Source organism: Chrysemys picta, chromosome 16 (assembly GCF_011386835.1).
Source record: "Chrysemys picta bellii isolate R12L10 chromosome 16, ASM1138683v2, whole genome shotgun sequence".
In the NCBI taxonomy this organism is placed as follows: Eukaryota; Metazoa; Chordata; order Testudines; family Emydidae; genus Chrysemys; species Chrysemys picta.
Window position 1 is genome coordinate 30,292,175 of NC_088806.1, and position 22,223 is coordinate 30,314,397.

The 22,223-nt window shown below is 45.4% G+C and overlaps 1 long non-coding RNA gene across 2 annotated transcripts in view; it reads right to left on the bottom strand.

Moving 5' to 3' along the window:
* Positions 1–22,223, bottom strand: part of LOC103305908 (uncharacterized) — a 335,760-nt gene that overhangs the window by 159,887 nt on the left and 153,650 nt on the right. For both annotated transcript variants that reach the window (XR_010592996.1, XR_010592995.1), the window contains one exon: positions 17,132–17,274. This is a non-coding gene — a long non-coding RNA (uncharacterized LOC103305908). The remainder of the gene's footprint in view (positions 1–17,131; positions 17,275–22,223) is intronic.

Sequence of the window (22,223 nt, forward strand, 5' to 3'; positions counted from 1 at the left end):
TTCCTACATCAAGAGAAGGAGTTTTTCCATCAATGTAGTTAATCCAGCTCTCTGAGAGGCAGCAGTTAAGTCGATAGAAAATTTCTTCCATCAACGTACCCATGTTTACCCCGGGAGTTAGTTCGACCTAACTACGTCGATCGAGGAGCAGAAATTGTACACAGCCCTGAGCCACACAGCTAGATCAATCTAATTTTTAAGTGTAGACCAGGCCCTAGTAAGAGGCCGTCCCTGCCCTGGAAAGCTTACACTCCAAGTGGACAAGACAGACTATGGAAGAGTTGTTTACTTCATTTTACAGGTAGGGATGAGAGGCATAAAGAGACGGAGAGGCATGATCTACACTTAAAATCCACATCCCAACTGCTGCAGCTATGCCAACCTCAGCCCCAGCGTAGACGCAGCTAAGTCAAAGGAAAAACGTTTCCATCAACCTAATTACTGCCACGCGGGGAAGTGGTGTTGCAACAGTGACAGAAAAGCTCCTTCTGTTGCTGCAGGCTGGGATTACCGTGGCCGGGCTACAGCACCATTGCTATGTCAGGAACCGTATCCCAATCTCAGGTCTAGTGTATTACCCACACGCCCATACTTCCCTCCCAGAGCACTAGGAATCGAAGCCATAAGGGAAGCACTAAATGTCATCTTCTATCTTCCTCCCCAGGACTGTGCCTCTCCCCCGACTCCAAGCACGGGCCAGACACAAGGAAGTGGCTTTGCACTTCCATGCAGAAGTCCTGCTGGCTGACTGCACCCAACCTGATCCAAACCTCTCCGGTCCCAAATCGGCCTGGACATGTCTCGAGAAATATCAAGCTGAGTTCTGCTTCCAGCGTCTCTCTTTATTTATTTATTTCCCATTAAATCTGCCTCAGAAAGCCTGGGAGAAGCTGCTGAGGGACTTTTCTGTTTGGGAAAAGAAAAACTGCCATAAATTTATTTACTTAAAAGATTTCTCACCAGAAAGCAGCCCCTTGAGACTCCTCTTCTCCAAGAGTGAATTTCTCACCTAATCACAAAGTGCTGTTTTTTACTGTATCTGCTATCAAAGCAGGCAGTCTCTGTCCCGCCTTTCCTAAAGTCTATTTACCAAAGCCATTTGCAAGTCTAAAATTTAATCAGCTAGGTTTCATCTTACAGGCATTAACATTCAAACGGGACTCACTCCCAGAGATGGAGCCAGAGTAAACTAACGATTCAAGGGGTGTTTGTGCATTAATAATGGGTGTTTGCGAGCCGGGCTTGTCTCTCACTGCTGATTTAGATATTCATTGAGTTATTCACAGGTTAAATATAAAATCAAATGAGGTAGAGGAGGCTGGTGTTGTGAGGAGCTTCTGTGCTAGGCCCTGGCACTCCCGGCATTCAGAGGAAGACCGTAGCTATTCAAGAGGTTTCTTGTAGTCTTGAGGAGAAGGACACAACACCCTGAAGGACAATTGCTGGTGACCTGAGCACAGAACTGGGGGCAAAGGACCTCAGAATCCCCATCTGGCTCTGACCCTGACCCTGGCACCAGAGATCTGTAGCTTCCCTCTCTAGGCCTCAGTGGACCTACGCATAAAATGGTGCTAATACAGTACCTTAGGGCTGGTCGCAAATTCTCTATCAAAATGTTTCTTCTGTGGCAAATGCCTTTTTTACTGACATGGAAATTTCCCTGGGAAATGCCAATTTTCAGGGGGAAAAAATCTGTGTTTTCATTGACCGCCCCCCTCCCCTCCCCCAAAGTGTGGTTTTCAATGAAAACCCCTCAAAACATTGAAGAATATTTTTTTCATGAGGGAAAAAAGTTCCCCACCAGCTCTGTTTATAACATTTGTCTCATGAGAGGGATTAACAAGCTCATGCTCATACAGCATTGTTTATAGCCTGCTCCTTCTCTCATTGAAGCCAATGGGAGTCTTGCAATCAACTTCAATAGGAGCAGGGGAGTTCCCTAGTGATGGGAGCCCAAGGATAGATCAGAATTAACAATCCCTTAGGCTACCAGATTTTCCATAGGATAGTCAGGAGCCCATTTATTCTGAGCAAAATATGGTTACGAAAAAGCAGAAATCAGCCCTGCATCATCATGCCTCTAAAATCACGGCCGGTGGAATTCAGTAAAACACAGCTGACAGACAGGCCTCACTTATGGCCTGCACACAGCCTCCACTGCGCCAGTGCTGGCTCCACACACCGCTCTGCGCAGCAGCCCACCCAGCTACGCCAGCCCTCAGCTCCCCGTCAGATCTGTCGAGCCGCCCTCCTACCCCGCCATGCCCGGCCACTCCAGTTTGGAACTCCCCTACGGTCCTGCTAATGCCACTTAGTCCTGCCTCACTGTTCCAGATCTGGGACTCTCTTTGATTGCCAGTCACGCCAAACTGCATGGTAGTTTTATGATACAGGAATTGCTTTTTCATGGTTACAGGGACAAACAACTGGCTCTCATACAGGCTAAAGCTTTTCCTTTGTTTAACCAGAAATGTCCCTATCAGTTCAGCAATCCCCACTCTTTCCAAGTCAGGCTGGCTTTAGCCCTGTTATTCTTATATGACACAGGAAAACAGAGCTCAGTTAACATGTCCCCTTATACTCCCATGGACTAGGGATTACACCATTTTAATGAAGTGCCTGTATTGGCCTGACAGAGCTAAGGTGACAGGTATTCTCTGGTCTGCTTTCATTGCTTTCACCTTTCACGCTCTGTGACATTGACAGATCTATGTTATTTGCACCATCCTCCTGTGTATTTAATTACACCTGCTTTCAATCATTTAATAATAATTTCAGTAGAAGTAACCAATGCTCAGAACCTTTCAGGATTAGGCCAAGTGAGAGAATCAAGCCTTCAGTCTGGGGTCCTTGTGAGCATTAACTTGGTGTTACTGATAGAGAGTCGGAGTTCTCGGACATATACATGAGTGTGGGTTGGACACTTGCTAAGAAGGGAGCGTGATATGGAGGTTTGAGAAACAGGCAGCCCTGCCTCTGCCACGAAGGTTTTGTGCGGCCATTGGCAAGTCACTTCACTTTTCTGACACCAGTAAAATGAGGCTAAAAATATTTACCCACCTATTTTCCCCAGATGTTGTGAGGATTAATTAGTTAATGCCTGCCTGTAGGGTGCTTTGCACGAGGGAATACAAAAAATGCTCATTATTAATATATCCGATGCCCTGCTGAGGTCTGAACTCCCGTGGATGCAGGAGTCATGATGGAACCCCTCAGAGGATGGCTTGGAATTTCAGTGTAGCTTTGCTCAAAACAGACAGTGAAAACTGGGGAGAAAAAAGTTATCCAAAGTTTTAAAGATCTTAAAAATGTGAGGGTTTGGGGCATAAGCAAGGTTCCGGTGAGCTGCTTCTGATTTCTTGCCAGCCCCAACCTCCCATGCCTTGATGGAACCAGTTAATTACAAGCAAATTGCCAAAAGGAGACAACTCTGTTTTAAATAAATGCATAAGCACCAACCAGAGAGAGAGACAGACTGAGTGTGTGTCCAGATCTTTAAAGCAGAAACTCTTAATCCTGCACTGCTGGGTACAGCCCCGATAACAGTATCTCTCCTTGTGAAAATAACCTTTGCTGTGATTTATTATAAGCCAGAGAGAGAGAGAGACATTGAGTGTCTCAGTGATAGCATGCGACGTCTTCAACTCCAATAAATAAATAAAGGAAGAAATATTCCCCCGAGTCCCTCTGACATATCTAATTGATATCACTAGGGATCTTCCATGAACCAAATAGGAATCTAATCTATTGCCTCATACAGCCAAATGGAAACAGTGGGGTGTCTGCCACCGAGCCTCCAGCTTCTGACGGAGACACATATAATGAAAATGGAAACAGATTACAGCCAGTCTGATATCCAAATAACAAATACGGCTCCTGGAGAGAAATTTGTCTTATTGATGTGGGAAAGAAGTTCCACTGATTTTCCCCATCCACTTCCCCTTACCTTTTTAATTGAGCAAGGTGCTAGTTCAAACCCTCCCTCAGGTAGAAAAGCACTTGGCAGTTCATAGACATGCACAGAAATCACACACAGATGTGCGCTCAAGCACACAAGGGAATTCACTCTATAGGCCTGATTCTCCTTTCACTTGCACTGGTGGAAATCTGGAATAACTCCACTGAACTCAGTGTAGACAAGAAGAAAATGGATACCGGTTATGGCTCTACTGCTCTGTCCTGGGACAGGACATGTTGAATATCTTTGGCTGCCTTGATCCTTATTATTATTTGTGTTTGTGATGGGTTGTACCCCCCTTTCTGAGATGCCACCTGATGTACTGGGATTTCACTGAGCCTCCCCTGCTCAAACAGCATGGGTTCCCTCTCCCTGCTTTGCTGAATTAGGTTCTCCGGCCTCTTGCAGCGCACACACACAGGTATGGCCACACCCCGCTACAGACACAGACTGAAGTCAGCTCTGTGTGAAAGGACTCCCCCAGCACTCACGTGCGCACCCCTTTTTGGGAGATAAACCCAGACTAATACTGTCTTGCACTGTATAGAAAAATCTGTCCAGCACAAGCTCATAAAAATCCATCCTCTTCCTCGATGTGAAGAGAGATGTGCATGACTTCTTGCTCCCCCCCCAGTTAGAAATTAGATAAACTGGGTTTAATAATAAACAAAAAATAAGTTTATTAACTACAAAAGGTAGATTTTAAGTGGTTAAAGGGATAGCAAACAGAACAAAGCAGATTACTTTAGTAAATAAACAAAAGTCTCAAACTGAGCTTAACACACTAGATAGGTAGGATACAAATTAGCAAATTTTCAGCCTTAGCGATAAACTGACTGGCAGATTCTTAAGACACAAATTGCCTTGGCTTTCCCAGGTTTTCTTACACAGGCTAAAAATCCTTCCAGGCTGGGACCATCACTTCCCACAGTTCAGTCTTTATTCCTCAGGTGATTTCTGGTGTTTTGTTGTAGGGAGAGTGAGGTCCCCTCCTGTTGTCATTGTCCCTCTTTTATATCTTCCCCTCACTTGCTGGAAAGCTTTTTTGCTGTGACCCGTGTCAAACAGTTCCCATTGTGTCGAGCTATCTGACCTGGGTCAAACAGTTCCCATTGTGTCGCGCTATCTCTAAGAGGTTTCTATTGCACACAGTTCCTGGGGTGATCCTTGTGCTTGTGTGCATTTCTTCAATAAGCCACTAACATTGTTTGGCATCATCCAACATAGCCCATTTGAAATATGGAGACCTGGTCAATATTCCCAGCTTCAGAGAAAGAAATGACACAAGCATTTCTTGGGGGGAGGGATAGCTCAGTGATTTGAGCATTGGCCTGCTAAACCCAGGGTTGTGAGTTCAATCCTTGAGGGGGCCACTTAGGGATCTGGGGCAAAAACAGTACTTGATCCTGCTAGTGAAGGCAGGTGGCTGGACTCAATGACCTTTCAAGGTCCCTTCCAGTTCTAGGAGATAGGATATCTCAATTTAAAAAAAAAAAAAAAAAAAGCATACAAATTGGATAAACACATTTAGTAAATCAGAACCTTACCAATGATACCTCACATGAGCCATCTGGCATAAAGTATATCTTAGTTATACCATATTCATATCAGACCCATATTTCCATGAAGAATGTGGGGTGTAACGTCAGAGTGTTATCATAGTGCCTAGGACCCATTGTCATGGACCAGGTCCCCATTGTGCTTGGCGGTTCCAGTCCGGAGCCCACACACAGCATTGCCAATGCACCTCATTCATGACCCAGAAAACCCCCTGCTGTGCCAGTCTTGAGCTCCTTCTGAGCTGGGATTGTGTAGTTATGCGGCAATTTGTGTGTTGCGGTCTAATGTCTGCTGTAGATGAGTCTGAGACCTACCAAAACTCCTTTCTTCTTCTGCCATACTGATATGGCCCCCAACACTGCAGAACCTGAACGCCCCACAATTATTTAATGAATCTATCCTCATAACACACTCTTGAGAGAGGGCAGGGCTATTCTCCCCATGTTACAGATGGGGAACTAAGGCACAGAGAGGCTAAGTGACTTGCCTGAGGTCCCAGAGGAAGTCTGTGGCAGGGCAGGGAACTGAAATGGGATCCCCAAGTGCTTGACTAGTGCTCTAACCACTGGGCCATGCTTCCTCACTTATGATTTCCTGTCCTCTAAACGTTTTGAAACTCAAATGTAACCCCCGATCCTTTTCCTTACTAAACTGGGTTAACGTCCCCCCCATAACCTCCCTCCACCCTCATCCGAACCCCTTTTTGCCCTGCCTCTGCACTTGGTAGTTTGTGCTGGGGTGTAAGTGTGGATAGACTGTCCTTCCTAGTATTCTGGCCTGAGCCAAAGCAGGAAATGCTAGAAACCGTATGAGAAATCCTTCTGGAGAAACTACAGAGATGCATTCAAATGTCTGAGCCCCTCCGGACATCTCTAGCGATAACATGACTAGTCAAGGTTTGCCGATGCCTCCCTTTGCTGTGCCCAAAGAGCAAATCCTGAACTGGAACTTGACTTCATGAGTGAGCTCAGTCTCTGCAGAAATGCCTGAGACCCCATCAGCTGCCACCTCCCACCTTTCTTGTTTAATTAACTCTCTCCTGATCTCAGTAATGGAGCTTTGGAGTTTTTAAACAAAGATTTAATTAACCTGATCTCTGCACTTGCAGCAACCATCCCCTTTGTTGGATTGGTGTGAAATCCCAGGCATATTGAGCCCATGACAACACTGTTAATAGCTCCTAACATCCTGATGTCCCTGGATGGTCCAGCACGGAGTCTTTAGACTCTCTTCTGCTAGCATCAAAGAGTCGCCTGGGTCATTGATTTTTTAGCATCATGCAAATTGAGTCAGCAGGGAACTAGCAGCTCTAGTGCATTATTATTGAGGATGGATAAACTCTTACCCCTGGTTCTCAGCCTCTCACCGAGACCAGGGGAGAGCATTTGACTTATGATTGTTTTTAATCCTGCGGTGGAACGACAGTACCAAGTGAAGGGCAGCAGGAGAGGGAAAAATCACTTCCTCGTCGGAGATACCTGCCAGAGAAGGACACCACACAGCAGGGCACAGAGGGGCAGGGCCATCACCTCTCTCCTCTCCAACCCTGCAACCTATGCTAGTTCTCTGAAGTGCTACTGAAACCTTACCAAGACTAAACTCAGCCTTTCCCACGCTGCCCCTTTGGCGAGAAAGGCTGGTCTTAGTGTTAAGATCTAGGAATGGGACTCAGGAGATTTGGCTTGTGTTCCTGGTTCTGCCACAAACTTACTGATGTGACCTTACCCCAGTCACTTCCCCTCTCTGTGTCTCAGTTTTCCCACCTGTAAAATAGGAGACAAAGTCTTTGGCTTACTTCCCAAAGGTAATTCATTCGTCTTTGTGGGAGCTCAATTTCAACAGTGCTGAATACCTTGGGAATGCCCCAGAAAGCGCTGTAGCACCAAACCAAAGCAGTGAGCATCCTGAGGCATCTTCCCCAGCTTGCCCTCTGCTTCCGTATCGAACCGAGCTGTTCGAAAGCTCAGTGCTGCTAAGGCATGTTGGGTAGATGCCAGTGGGCGAGGCTGAGTCTGGAGATGGAAGACAGGAGAAGGGGATTCTGTGATACCATAAACTTTTGTTGCTGTTGGGCTTGGATTTGGGGGGTTTATTTTGTTTTTAAGCTCCCTAATAAACAATTTACCAGTGCACTAAATGACCAACGGAATTGCTACAACAGCATCACAGAACATTCCTCACCCGCCGTTTATGGGGATATCGATCCAGACACAGGAACACTGGTCTCTCTAGTATTGCTTGTAATGGGTAATTTGACTAATTTCCCTGCGTTCCACTTGCACAGCTAGGAAACCTGGCACAGGTGGGTGCGGTTATACCCAATCCTAAACTCCTCTACAAGGGAACAGGGCCAAGCCCCCAGCATTTCTGGCAAGTTGCTGCTGTAACCTAGGCTGGCTGTGTTCTCAGTCTTTGCAACTGCCTCAGGTCTCTGCATCAGCGTCTGTGAACCAGCAAGTCCTGTGGCTGTACACATACTAACTCTATATAGCCCAGATAGCGTCTGGCACAGTGGCCCAATACATTATAACCATGCATGGACTATCCAAAGTCCACCAGGAACCCTTAATGGATTTCCTTTGGTGACAGGGACGCAATGAATGAGCCAATGATCTATTGACAGAACACTGACATCAAAAGAAAACTCCAGCTTTCTCAGCACCCCCTGCCTCCTTCTCCCCCCAGCAGCGACTCCTTCCCTACCAGAAGCCAATTGCAAATAGACTGACTCCTGGTAAACTGCAGTAACTTTGCAGAATGCCATTTTAATAAGTGCATCTCCCAGGCAGGGGTGAGAAGCAGCAGCTGCGGTGCTGGCGTGGATGTCAAACCACAAATGAGACATCCAACTGCTTCATTTATTAGAGCGAATCAATTCTACTTTTCATATTCACACGGAGTTTCATGCAGGAAGAGCCCTGTCAACAACATGCACTAAACCCACCGTGCACCAGCAGCAATACAACAACAGGGGAGGACAAATCTCCCTCACCTCGGAGCATCAGACACCGGAGCTGTTTTCCAAACCCAGGAAGTAACAGGCTCAGAACAGCATATTGGACACACAGTGCCGGAGCCTCTCATTTTCACCAGTTTTACCCCTGTGTAACTCCACTGATTTCACTAGCATTACTCCTGATTTACACCGGTATAGGTGAGAGGGTAGCTGGCTCAGCACCTCCAGACAGTGGGTGCAGAGTCGGGGGGGTCAGGGCATGGAAGTTCTTAGTGAAAAGGCCTCCATGCCACAGGCACCTGGTTCCCTTGGCAGAAGAAGATGGGAAATGAACTCTGGCCCCAGGAGCGGCGCCAGGGTTTTTGGGGCCCTAAGCGGGGGTCCTTCTGCGCTCCCGGTCTTCAGGGCACTTCAGCGGCGGGTCCCGGAGCGAGTGAAGGACCCGCTGCAGAATTGCCGCCAAAGACCCGGAGCGCGGAAGGACCCCCCACCACTGAATTGCCGCAAAGGGCGGCAAAATGCCGCCCCCCCCAAATCCTGGCACCCTAGGCGACTGCCTAGGTCACCTAAATGGAAGCACTGGCCCTGTCTGACCCATCCCCGGTGATGGTGTCGTGAGGATACAGCTGCAGCACACTGGCCCAAGAAGGGAGCACCTTCGCCAATGAAGGAGTCCATGCTAGCCTCATGCTGCGCTTGCAGAGGGGATTGCTTGTCCCAGGGCAACGCCTTTTGCCAGCGGAACACTAAACTCATGTGAACAGAACGACCGGAGTCTTTTTAAACGAATTCTGCAATAATCTGCTGAGAACAAAATCGAATCTGCCCAGGAAGGGCTGAGCAAGGGGCTTTCGCACAGCACAGCACAAGAGTGAGACTCCCGGGTCAGGCTCGGCAGCCCTGGAACACCATGAAGAGCTACAGATTGAAGGGACCGTGGAGATTGGATGAAGTGGTTCTGTGTTTAAAAAAAATAAATAAATAAAGAGGGATCTTGATGTTTTTCATGTAAAAAATAGGCCCAAATATTTAAAGTCATAGAAATGTGCATTGTTACACACGTTCTGAATGCCTTCAACAGCAACCTCTTCAGAGCATTTCACGGCAGCCCAAGAATTCATCACATGCAACTGAAACTCACATTCTAAAGAGTCTGACCTCGGGAGTTAGCTATCATTTACATGATGTACCGGTATGTGTGTGAGCCAGGCCAGTAAGCATATGTACAAACAGAATTGTATATATTCACCTGTGCCCTTCTCCCCAACCTGCATATGTCACATGTCTGCTTAGCCCCATGCTGCAATTAGCTCAATGCAGAGTACATTTTCAAATAAATAAAATAAAGGGGATTGGTGTTTGGATGAAGGTCTGCAGGACCCTGGGTCTTTGAGCAGTTAGAGGCAGGGACTGTGTTTTCCTAATTGTTTGTACATCTCCTAGCACAAAGGAACCCCTGTCCTGGTTGGAGTATCTGGGTACTATTGCAATAACAATATTAAACAATAAAAAAAAATACGATTATAATAAAATAATAAGAAAAAGTATGCCTGATAGCTGATGGGCCAACTAGCGAGCGGAGAATTGTATATGGAATCTGATTGGATAGCAAAGTTCTGACTTGTCACATGACTGCTTTCAACCAGTCATGAACCAGAATTGTTTCATTTGTTTATCTATCTTTGCAAGTATGTATCTTTTGTATAATCAGCTCCTCTTTAAACTCGTCCCAGTGCTCCAGGGAATGGTAGGTACTGGATTCATGGGCCCAGCAAGATTAGTTAGGAAGAGTTGAATTAGTTTCCTTTGCATTAGGGAGCATCAGTCATGCCCTTAAGGATAAAATTAACAGGTGTTTCTGTGTGTGGTGCGGTAGGGAGGGCTTAACACCTCCAAGGTTTGCAATTGTTACTGTACAAAAATATTACAGGTCACTAGAAGCAATTTAATGATAATAAAAATAACAAAACCCACAGAAAATGAAGAGGCTGCTGTACTTAATTTTCAGGCTTCTTTATCGTGTAAAAACCTTCTGCTCATTTTCCAGCAGACGATTAATGTATCTGCAATTGCAACGGAAAATTCTCCTCTTCTTCTTTCCTGACCCTTCCCCCCTCCCCGCCCCCCCATGTGTCTACTCAGGCTCATGAAGAAAATGAATTCTTCTTCACCACAATGAATAGGCACACCCCTGTCAAACAGCTCCGAGCCCTGACCCCTTCTCCAACGAGCATGGCACCGCAGCAAGACTTTAGGTCCACTCTGGTTAAGTGAGGATCTGAAGCCAGCCAAACAACAGAGAAAAGGATTCCCACCACCGCCACTTTTCATGTCTCTAAAATTTCTGATGTGTTTTCCATTATTAGTATTCTTTGTATTGCACTAGAGCCCAGGAACCCCAGTTACAGACCAGGACCCCATGGGGCTAGGCCAGGACAGTTGCCTGGAGATGACCCCTGCAGATTCGAGTGCTGTTCATGTAAAAGCTAAAACAACCACCACCACCACAAATCCCTGCTGGTTTGAAATATTTAGTTATCAGCCCCTAAAAAGCGACAACCTGGCTAGGTCCCCCCCACCGCCCCGCTGAAAGCGGTACAAATAAATAATAAATGACAGCCACTGCCCCAAATTGCTTACAGTCTAAAAGACAAGATGTAACAGGTGGAAGAGACAAAGAATCAGCCTGGCCAGGAGACAGGATAACAAATCAATAGAATAGGAGGTGCACAATTCTGAGCTAGTCAGCAGCTGGTCTACCTGCCTAGGCATTATTTGGTTCCAGTCTGTGAAAGCAAGAGGTTCACGGCATTCATTACAAAAGCCAAACACTGCCTCAGCTCGGAATCAGAATCCCAGCTCCGCAGAGAGGCTAGGGCTGGGTGCTTCCTTGGAGATACACTTTTGACACAACATCCTGGAAATATACTTTCCAGGCCAGGCCAGGCCAGGAGTCAGTGAGAACCAAGGAAGATGGAGTGCCTTAAAAAAATCTCTAGCAGATTTTACAAGTAGGCTAGGGATATCAGATCTCATGCTTCAGGGCATAATCTGATTCTCCCAAAGGGTTAGGAACGTTCCGTTCCCCCCCCCCCCGCCCCAACACATTTGCACAATTGGCCAGAGGCATTGTGCCCAAAAGTGAATTGCCCTGAATTGACCAGGAATAGGAGGATGTTTGCCTTGCTCTGAAGCACCTTGCTGGAGAAGGATATTAGATATAATGAACCCATAATCTCATCTGGGCAGAGAATCCACTTTTATTTGTTCTGAAAAACACCAGGCACATGAACAGCACAATATATCTAATAGATATAATACCGAGGGCAGGCTCTGATTGGTGCATTCCAGCCCCTCAGTTCTGCACCATCTGGAACGTTGCTATGGTTGCCACTTACCCCAGGGCAACCCAGCAGAATTTAGGTCTGTCTCCGCCTGGGTGTCTCAGGACCTGCAAATCAGAGAGGGCAGGAAGGGAGCAGCACTGCCCAGACAGTGGCGTGGCACCAAGGGCTCCTCTGTGATTGTGTTCCAGGGAGCTTTGTGAAAAGGTCATGCTATTACCGCACATCATTGTACTTCACAGAACACGTTCGCCATTAGAATTCTGTCAGATCCTTTTTGAGACACTTGTAATGAGAAAGGGGAAGAGAGAGAGGGGAGGGGGGGGGGAACACACAGCACTAAATTAATTCTGATGACAAAGATAATAACAAGATCAGGAAATGGTGCAAAATGAATCCATTATAATTAGAGTGTCAGCACTGTCAGACCCAAGGTCCTCTCCTCGGAGGTGTCTTGTAGATAAGCAGAAGAATGGGGCCTCTTAAGGAGTTAGCGGAAGGCCACTGGATACAGAGGTAGCGTGGTAGAAGGTCCCCTCCTCAGCCGTGCAGGGACAGTGATTGTTAGGAATCGCGAACGCTTTGCACTTCCCTGGCTACTTGCATCTGCAGATCTCAAAACAATTTATACTTTGCTATTTCATTTATATCATGGCTACTGCCATGATACCTGGCCTCGTTACAAAGCATGGGGTAGGAACAGCACAGGTTGGGAATCAGGAGACCCGGGTTCTACTCCTGATTCTGCCACCTGACCTGCTGCGTGACCTTAACTTCAAGAACCTCGGTTTCCCTGCCTAGGAAAGGATGGTAGGGTTCTTGTGGGGCTTAATTTGTTCAGATATCAGGATAAAAAATTGATGACAGCTAAATAAGTGGATAGAGATCCTCAGCCAAAGGGTGCTTGATAAAGGTGTTTTTACAACTTTCTCATACGAGCTTGATTCTTATATCCTTTTTACAGACTGAAAAAGTGCAGTTCAGGGAGGTGAAGAGATTTGTCTAATGGTCACAGAGAGTAAGGTGGCAGAGCAGGATATCACCTAGGAATCCTGCCTCCCGGTCTCTGTGCTCAGCAAAGGGTTAGCCCCACAGTTCCCTGATTCCAGATATTCCTGGCTGATGAATATTCCATGACCCTCCGTAACACCTCCAGCTGTCTGAGTCCCTTTGTCATAGGTGCTCTCTAACGAATGTGACACTTATGCTCTGAAAAGTTTCAGAGTAGCATTTGATATGCATCCGAAGAAGTGGGCTGTAGCCCACGAAAGCTTATGCTCTAATAAATTTGTTAGTCTCTAAGGTGCCACAAGTACTCCTGTTCTTCTTTTTGCTCTGAAAAGTGGCATCTGGACTGTCCCGGGCCAAGCATTTCCAGGTCCGAATTGTTCAGTCAAAGTCAGATTTTCTCTGAACTGGCCCAGTGGCACTACTTCCAGCTATTGTCTGAATGGCAAGCTGTGCTTTTTCTGTTCAATCCCATACAACATCAGTAGCAACAAGGTGCCTGGGGGGAGGATTCGGTGGGGGGTGTTTCTTATGCGGTACAGAGCACGCAACGCAGAACACACTGCAGTCTCATGGCAGATTTTTTTTCTTGAAAATGAAAGGTGGTTTCTGCAACTGCACATATAACAACGTGCTTAACTTTAAGCCTATGTTTAAGTCCCGTTGAATTAAATGGAATTTAAGTGCATGCTTAAGTGCTTTTGCTACAATGTAGCCACAATGTACAAATCCTTCCTGCAAGTATTACTTCTCAAACGACTCTAATTGATAACAACATTTGGCAATCTTTCAACTCTTTTCATCTCTGCAAACATTAACTAATTAATCCTCACAACCAGAGCTGGCTGACTCTTTGTCACAAATGATTTAGCTGATGAATTTAGCCCTTTATTCTGTTTAGCTCGCTGCAAACACATGGATTTTAGTGAACTTGCTTTTCAAAATTGTTCAATGAACCTTCTGTGTGAACTTATTTCAGCCTATGGCTTGTTGTAAACGGTTTGCTTCACTTGTGTCTTTGACTGTTTGCTATGCCTTATTTATGGTATTTGTATTATATGGGTCCTTAAGTCACACGCTGTCATTTCTGCTTGCTGATTGGATGAGTGAAACTTGGCCAATGCTCAAAGCAATTTAAAGATGATTGGTTGAGTAGTCCCAGCACAAAACTTCATGTGAACACATATTTGCACCAGTATAAAAAAAAGACTTTAGCTTTCCACTAACACCCTTGAGAATAGCAAAAATAAAAAATAATAAAAATTCTAGATATGAACACAAAGAGCTGCAAGCACCATTAGTGAGCCACGTGCTCCCTGTTCGAGCTGACATTGGCAAGCACTGTAAATATCTGCCTAGCTGTATTTCCAGCATACCTGCCAGGCAGGGAAGGAGTGTTATCCCCATTTTACTGATGGAGTGACTGTGGCAGAATAAGTGGCCGTGCCCAAGGCCACAAGGAGGGTCGTTACCAGAGTTATGAGTTCCTGCAGGCCGATCACACTGCACTCCCTGGACGCCTGTGATAAGCGAAAAGGGAATGGTGGCAGGCGGTAGGGAAAGCAAACATCCCAGTAAAAGCCAGCAGCACTATTGTCTTGTGGATGTCTCAGCTCACTCTGGTTTGGTCCAGTAGTTAGGGAAAGGCACTGGCAATCGGGACTCCTGCGTCCCACTCCCAGCTTTGCCACTGATTCGCAGAGCAACTTTCAGCAAGAGTGTCTATGTGCCTCAGTTTCCCCTCTGTAAAATGGAAACACTAACTTCACTGGGATGTTGTTGGTGCTTAGTTCATTCAGTACATTTGGGAGGCCTTTGGAAATCCTCAGATGAAAGGTGACTATTTATGCAAAGGGCGAGTATTTATCATCATTTTGTTGGCATATAGAGCTCATTGTCCCTTCTGCTCATGAGCAGCCCAGGCAATTTTTTATCATGGTCCATTAAGGCGGGGGGGCGGAGCGGGGCTACAAGTCTCCCCTGCTCCAAAGCTCCATGTCTCAGGGTGCCTGGCAGGAATGGTTCATGCCTATCTCAGTCACCAGTTTCCATTTACCAGGCTGCTCACTTAGCTTCTTGGCAGCTCGCTGCTTCCCTTTGATTTTCCCATCCAGAACCACAAAGGAGAGCGGGGTCTCAGCGAGCCCTTTCTCCTCTTGCTACGCAGGCACTTGTCAGGGCTGGGCAATGGCGACAGAGTTATTATACATGGCCTCAAAGCCCATTCAAGGCACTGGAAGATGAATTATGTTTCATTTATATCAAAGAAGCAATCTCAGAGCCCATTTGTGATCAAATTTGCTGTCAGAGAAACTTTGCTTTATCTCATTACATCTGATATCTCTTGGCTTCTTGTCCTTGAGACTATTAAAGTTTAATGTCAAATTCAAGATGAAATGGAATCTTTGCTGTATCATCTCATCAGGGCCCGAGTGCGCCCCCTTCCATCCACAAAATTTTGACAACTAATTACGATGGGGAGGTGGCAGGGAGAAAGGAGACAAAGAGAAAGAGTTGCCCCTCCCCACCCTGCTCACTGAAAATATTATTGTACAGAGCAGCTGTAAATTAACATTAGCGTCACTCTCTGGAAGAGGGGATCGTAATTTGCTCATTGTCGGATCAACTTTCTTTGTCTTCCCAAGAGATTGATTCTTCCACGTCTCATTGGAGACATGGACATAAACCGGGGATGCCCAATATTTCTTACAGCAAGGCTCATACCGGTGTCTTGCATAAAGGGTTTTTTTTTGGAGGTGGTTGTTTTTTTACTCTGAAATAAGTAAACATAGAATCGTTGAGAGCTCAATCACAACTGCCTGCTAGCTGGTGTTCCCCAGCAGTGAATTGCCTTTGCTCTTAGGGCACCCACAGTCTGCCTTTTCGGATGCTGTGGGCTGCACAGTGGGGTAACCCTGTTATAAACCAAGTCTGAGAGTGTGGGGGAGACAGAACCAAGCAGGATTGGAGGCAGGAAAGGTGGGTTAATGAGACTGATCTATTTTTCACAACATATAGTTCATCCATCTCTAGTTTACACTATCCCACTCCCAACATATTGTTTATTAGTTCTATTCTATTCAGGTTCTTATGCAGAAGTGGTGTCATACTTTAAGATACATGACTAACATATGCCAGATGTGGTTCATTCTCTCTCTCATCCAGGGAGGAAACTGTGTGTGCAGTGGAGGGTTTTGTTTTGGTAGGGTTGTACACACTGCTCTGTATTTATGCTAGAGAAGCACACCTTGCAATCAGAGTGGAAAGTGGTGAGGTGTGTGATGGTTGCACAACAGTTAACCAGTGAATGAATTTCCTAACCTTATGAGCTACATTGCAGCAAAAGAATAAAAAACCTTCTGTAAAGAGCAGCATAAAACATACAGCTGTAGCCCATAAAGTGTAGCTAATACTGAAAACTTGCAGCCTTTGGGTTCTCAGAGATGCCCGCAGTGGTCACTATTGGGATTATTTCTCCATTATTTTTATTCTAGTAGCACCCAAAACGTGGGATGTGCTGACCACATGCTAAGTCCCTGTGTGTTTGTCCCTCGTTTCCCACAGCAGGCAGGTGGTTTGCAATATGTGCTATATTTGTGATCTTGTTCTGATTTGTAAGAGACCCTGGTGCAGATCGATAGATAGGCAGATACTTTGTATTGGTCGTGATTTTTTCCCCCGATGATAAATTGCAAGAATTTTGGGGCGGGGCAATATTTTCTTTTAAATTCCTCTGGGTTTGGGTTGGTTAGTTGTTTTGGGGGCTTGGTTTTGTTTTTTTAGCAATTGAAAATTCATTTGGTTTTCAGGCTTTTCAATGAAAACTTGACATTTCAATGAAAATAGCCATTTTCTATCCTATGCGCCCACAAAAAATCAACAGAAAGTCTCCAACCAGCTCTAGAGCAGAGGCTGGCTGTAGTGCCCAAAGCCTGCTGCAAAGATACATTTTAGGAAACTGAGACACAAAGACATAAAGGATCGAATTTTCAAAGCATTCTGTAGTTTTTAGGTACCTAACTTCAGACAGCTCGGCTCAAATTTTCAGGGTAATCTAAGAGATTTAGATACACAATTCATGCTTTATAGGGAAAGACACAAGTAGCTCAATCCGTTTAGATTAACTAAGGAGTGATTTGTTCAGTCTATAACTACATGCATGGGGAACAGAAAGGTAATAGACAGCTCTTCAATCTAGCAGAAAAAGATAGAGCAAGATGCAGTGGCAGCAAATTGACAAATCCAGACTAGAAATAAGATGCACATTTTTAACAGTCAGGGTAATTAACCATTGAAACAACTTACCAAGGGATGTGGTGGATTCTCTGTCATTGGCAAATAAGATTGGATGTTTTTCTAAAATATCTGGTCTTGTTCAAACAGGAAGTCATTCTGGGAAGTTCTGTGGCCGATCCCCGTGGTCTCTTACAGCTTGAATATCTGTGACCCTATGGTGGGGGGAAAAAACAGTTGAGATTAACCTTAGCTGTCTATCTAAATCTCATAGGCAAATCTGAAACTCCCAATCCTTGCTGCCTCAATTTGGACACTGAAAACTTGCAACACCTAAAACTAGAGGTTACTTTTGAAAACATGGGCCTGACTGACTTGGCTAAAGCCAAAAAAGCAAATTAATAGTCAAGTCAGGAGTCCCAGGCCCTGCTCTAGCTATCAGACCAATCTGCTTCTAGCAATGGATTGGCTGTTACATTCCAATATCTGTACGCAATGTGCAACTGAAATGACCCAATTCTCCTTGGCATGATGGGAATCCTGAGGTTAACAGCTGCACCATGGTGTAATGGCTGCCTCTCGTCTCCTTTAGCAGCTCATGGCCTTCTTTGAGTGCTCTGGGGAGATACAGACTTTGTGAAAGAAGCTACATAAAGTTGCATTATGTTGTCTTGCTTTACTAAGTCTTCGCCAGGAGCCTGTATGTATCCAGACCACTGCGCAATTAACCACCTGTAAGTAAATGAATACATACAAAGTACATCTGCCTTCTGGAGTGAAGTGTCACCATCTGAAAGTCCAAGGCAGTTTGCAGGCTTAGCCAGTATATTCTGGTCTGACTATACTTGTATTAGGAATTCACAGAAAACCAATAATTGTCTTAATCATTCTGGGGATGCAGAAAATGCATCTATCGTAGTAACAAGGTGTTACATGTAGAGCTGGGATTTTTCAGCTTGGAAAAGAGACAACTAAGGGGGGATATGATGGAGGTCTATAAAATCACGAAAGGTTATGGAGAAAGTGAATAGGGAAAGTGTTAGTTTCCCCTTCACATAACCCAAGAACCAGGGGTCACCAAACTCAATTAAAAGGCAGCAGGTTTAAAAGAAGCAAAAGGAAGTACTTCTTCACACAATGCACAGTAAACCTGTGGAACTCATTGCCAGGGGATGTTGTGAAGACCTAAATTATAACTGCATTCAAAAAAGAACTAGGTAAGTTCATGGAGGACAGGTCCATCAATGGCTACTAGCCAAGATGGTCAGCGATGCAACCGCTGTTCTGAGTGTCCCTAAACCTCTGACTGCCAGAACATGGGACAGTATCATAGGGGATGGATCACTCAATAATTACCCTGTTCTTTTCCCTCCCTCTGAAGCATCTAGCACTGGCGACTTTCAGAAAACAGGATACTGGGCTAGATGAACCATTGGTCTGACCCGGCTTCCTTATGTTCTAAACATTTTGCAGCAAAAAATACAGATTCAGGTTTGATTGAAATACTTTGTGAATATGGGTTAATCTCGGCAAATTGTTTCAGTTGAAAAAAAATTAAGAAAAAACAAAATATTTTGTTTTGACATTTTCTAAACCAAACATTTCAATTTTTCTATTCGAAATGACTTTTCATTTCCAAACCTCTTTTTGTTTCATTTTATTTTAAAAACATTTTTAAATGCTCAAATTCATTTGAACTGAAATGGTTTTTTCTACTTTTCAATTCACCAAAAATGTCATATTCAATTAGGCCCCAAATGAAATATTGTTTAGGTTTTTCGGAACTGCCACTGAACCCCAAATTCTTTGCACAGGTCTTGTTGCAGACCATGACACCACAGTGTTACTTATCATCGGGACACAACTCTGCAAGGACCCAGTCTTACAAGGGTTGAGTGCCTCACGCTGAGTATCTTCAATTCCCGTTAACTTCAGTGGTGACCCAGCAAGTCACAGATTCCAGCCCGAGCCCCAGCCGCACTGACCCCTGGCTCCTACCCCCCCTCTCATGCTCCCAAAGCTGTCTTTAGCATGACTAATCATGCTGAAGCAGCTTGGACATATTCTTCCCACGCTCAGCACTGCGATGCCAAACGTACCCCTTGAATGCAGTTTGCGTTCATGGACAAAGTGGGCTGGGATTCCTGAACTCCCAATGCCAGGTAGGTTTCTCTGCTGATCCCCAATGGGTGAGAACTTGAGACAAGCGCTCAGCAGGGGCACGGCAGGCCCCTCTTCTCTCCCTGTGCTGATCAGGAGCACAGCGTTGAGGATACATCGTGCACATGCGCCTTGCTCCTATGCTCTTCTGCCTTTCCAGTTGCTTTGACTTGTGTGTGAATTTGACACTGTTGAAAGGTGGCCCTGGCAGCCCTGGGGGCACAAGTCCCCTGTTAATCCTCCAAAAAGGGTCACCCGGATTTGATGTAAGCTACCTCCACCCTGCCCCAGCCATGTGCTGCAGCCCCGTCCTGGAGGAAACAAGGCGAGAGGAGTGTTCAGTCTCCGTGGCCCGTCCCCTCTTGGCCCTTTCTGCTGAGACAGTCCACAGTCTGGTGAGAGGGGGCATGCAGAGAGACACCAAAGACGCAAACTCCAGGAGGATACACACCAAGCAACAAGCGGCTTTTCCAGCCAAGGCCAAACCTCTGGCATCAACAGCTGCTAAACACATCATCACCCCCACTTAAAGAATAAACAGCAGTTTTCATTAGGGGACCAAGGCTGGGCCTTTTTTTTAAATAGGTTAGTTATGGCACTTCCAAAATGAATGAACTCAGAGCCTGAAAACCCCAGTTCAATTGTCAGTTATTGCTGGCAGTTTATCAGCATTAACTGATTAGACTCAGAATGATGGATTTCCCTGCCTGGCACTTGTGCTAAGGAGAGGAAAAACCTGCTTTCCCTCAGTCTTCCCTGTCACTGGATAGTAATTGCTGTCTCTAATTCTTGTCCTTCTCTCCCCCCCCCCACCCCTCGCTCCCGCCACAGCCACATCAGACAATAGCATTTGTTTTCGCGCCTGCTGCAATCACAGAAAAAATAATAATAATAAAATTAAATTAAATTCAAATGAGAAGAGAGCTCAGACCCGGCAGAATGTAAGTGATGATCATTACGCTTTGGAATCTAAACTCTTTCAATTTCATTGTGGTTCAGGGAGATGAATTATGAAATTACACTTGCCCAATTATAAGTCATGCCTTTGCCTCAAAGGTCTTTCAAGCCCTGTCTTTTCTCTAAATATCTCTGACTCCTTCCTTTGGGTTGGGCTGGGTTGTGTTGTGTTGCAAAAAGCCTGAAAATATTGTCTGCTTTTTATAATATTCATGACATCTTTTTCTGTTTAAAAGCAGCACAAAGCCAGGTGGAGCTGTGAGTTTCAGAGTTCAAAGCCCCTGCTCCTCTTGTCTTTTGGTTTCTTTTCAAGATGATTCTAGGGTTAATGATTTTGGATTTGAATTTTTTTTTCTTGAGGAGGGGGACGAAAGATGATTTTAAGGACAAAGTCACGGTTTGCTACCTAATTTGCTACCTAATTCAACCAACAGAGGTTCACGGTTGAAGAGCAACCCCAGATTAAACCTCCCCCAAAGGGGGCATCTAGATGACAGCATCTCCCACAGAGAATGGAAACCAGTGTTGGGTGGATAGTTAATCTGTGCATTTGTAACCCACACCTCCTGGGTGTGGTGCTCCGTCACCTTCTAGTGGCACCAAGACTACTGAGAGATTAATGAGTCTGCTACAGCCTTAGCGAAGAGCCACGTGGCTTTTAGCTCATGCAGTAGAGACCCATGCATTTAGCTCCAAAGGTCTACCCTGAGCTACCCTGAGTTCCTGCCCCTTTGTGCATGGCATATAAAACCCGTTGACTCCGAGTGGCATAGAAAATCTTGTGCCACGTTACAGTAGCTGGGGCAAGTATGTCAGCCCTATGATCTCACTCATTGAAGGGATTATGCTGCTCCTGAGTTCTGAGGACAGTTTCATGGACTGAATTCCCCCTCTTTTCACTTCATTTGCCATGAAGATTTTGAGGTAAATGTGGGGAACTTTGCCACTCAGGACAGTGAGAGATTGAGAGAGGTCCCAGTGCTATGCACAGGACTTGAAAGCCTCTCTCACACCACTCAGTCAATGCACCTTCATCTTGACATACTGAATCCCTATTCCAGACCTGCTTCCAGCTCCAGCTGCTTTGCCAATGCCCTTCATCTCTGACCCACAGCACCCGCTGGCCGCCTCCACAGAACTCTGCCGATGCACCACTGTTCCGGTCCTGAGCCATCTAAGCAGTTCTTCCAATTATTGTACATGACTCAGTCTTGCTCCGCAGCATCCTTTGTGTTCCAGCCCTCATTCTCTTGCGAGCAGAGATTGCCAGTCATGCTTTATTGTGCATCGCTTTGCAGTATGGACAGGCATCCACTAGGTAGCAGAGTGAGCCAGACAAACTCACTCCATACAATAGTCAAAGATATGAGCTCAGTTATCCAAAGATGAAAGATTAATGCATTAACAGCCTCCCCACCCCACACAACCAAATCCCCATGTTGCATTGCCTGTGCATAACGCTCCGAATTTATCCAGCCCAAGTCTCTGTGCTATAATTTACAATAGCTGCATTTCAAAAAGGCACGATGCAACTATAACAGCTAATTGCAAAAAAAAAAAGCAGCTAACAAACGCTGCACTGTGTCTACCACTTGAGGAGTTCAGCAGTAAATGCACCGTTAGAACAAATACAAAGTTATCACCTTTCCCCTCATGATAGATTTTATTATTGAGTTGCCTTTGGGGATTTTTGTTTGTTTGTTCGGTTTGGTTTTTTTAAAAGGCAACAATTTTTTTAAGGCTGAAAGGAAAAATAAAGCCTTTTGCAAAATGTCACTTCTGAAAATACACACACACACACACACACACACACACACCAGCAAAGCCTTGCAAAGAAACAAACAAAAAAAAAGATAAATTCTGGCTGTCTTAGGAAGACAGACCAGTATTGCTTATAAACCATGATTTGAGCAGATAGCGATTTCACAAAACAGACACTGGTCTTTTTATAATAAATGAAAGCAATAAAGCCAAAGTGCCTGCCCAGAACTATAATTAAGACTCACACAGGCTGAAAGTGAGGGAGGCTGGAGAGAGAGCTATTTCC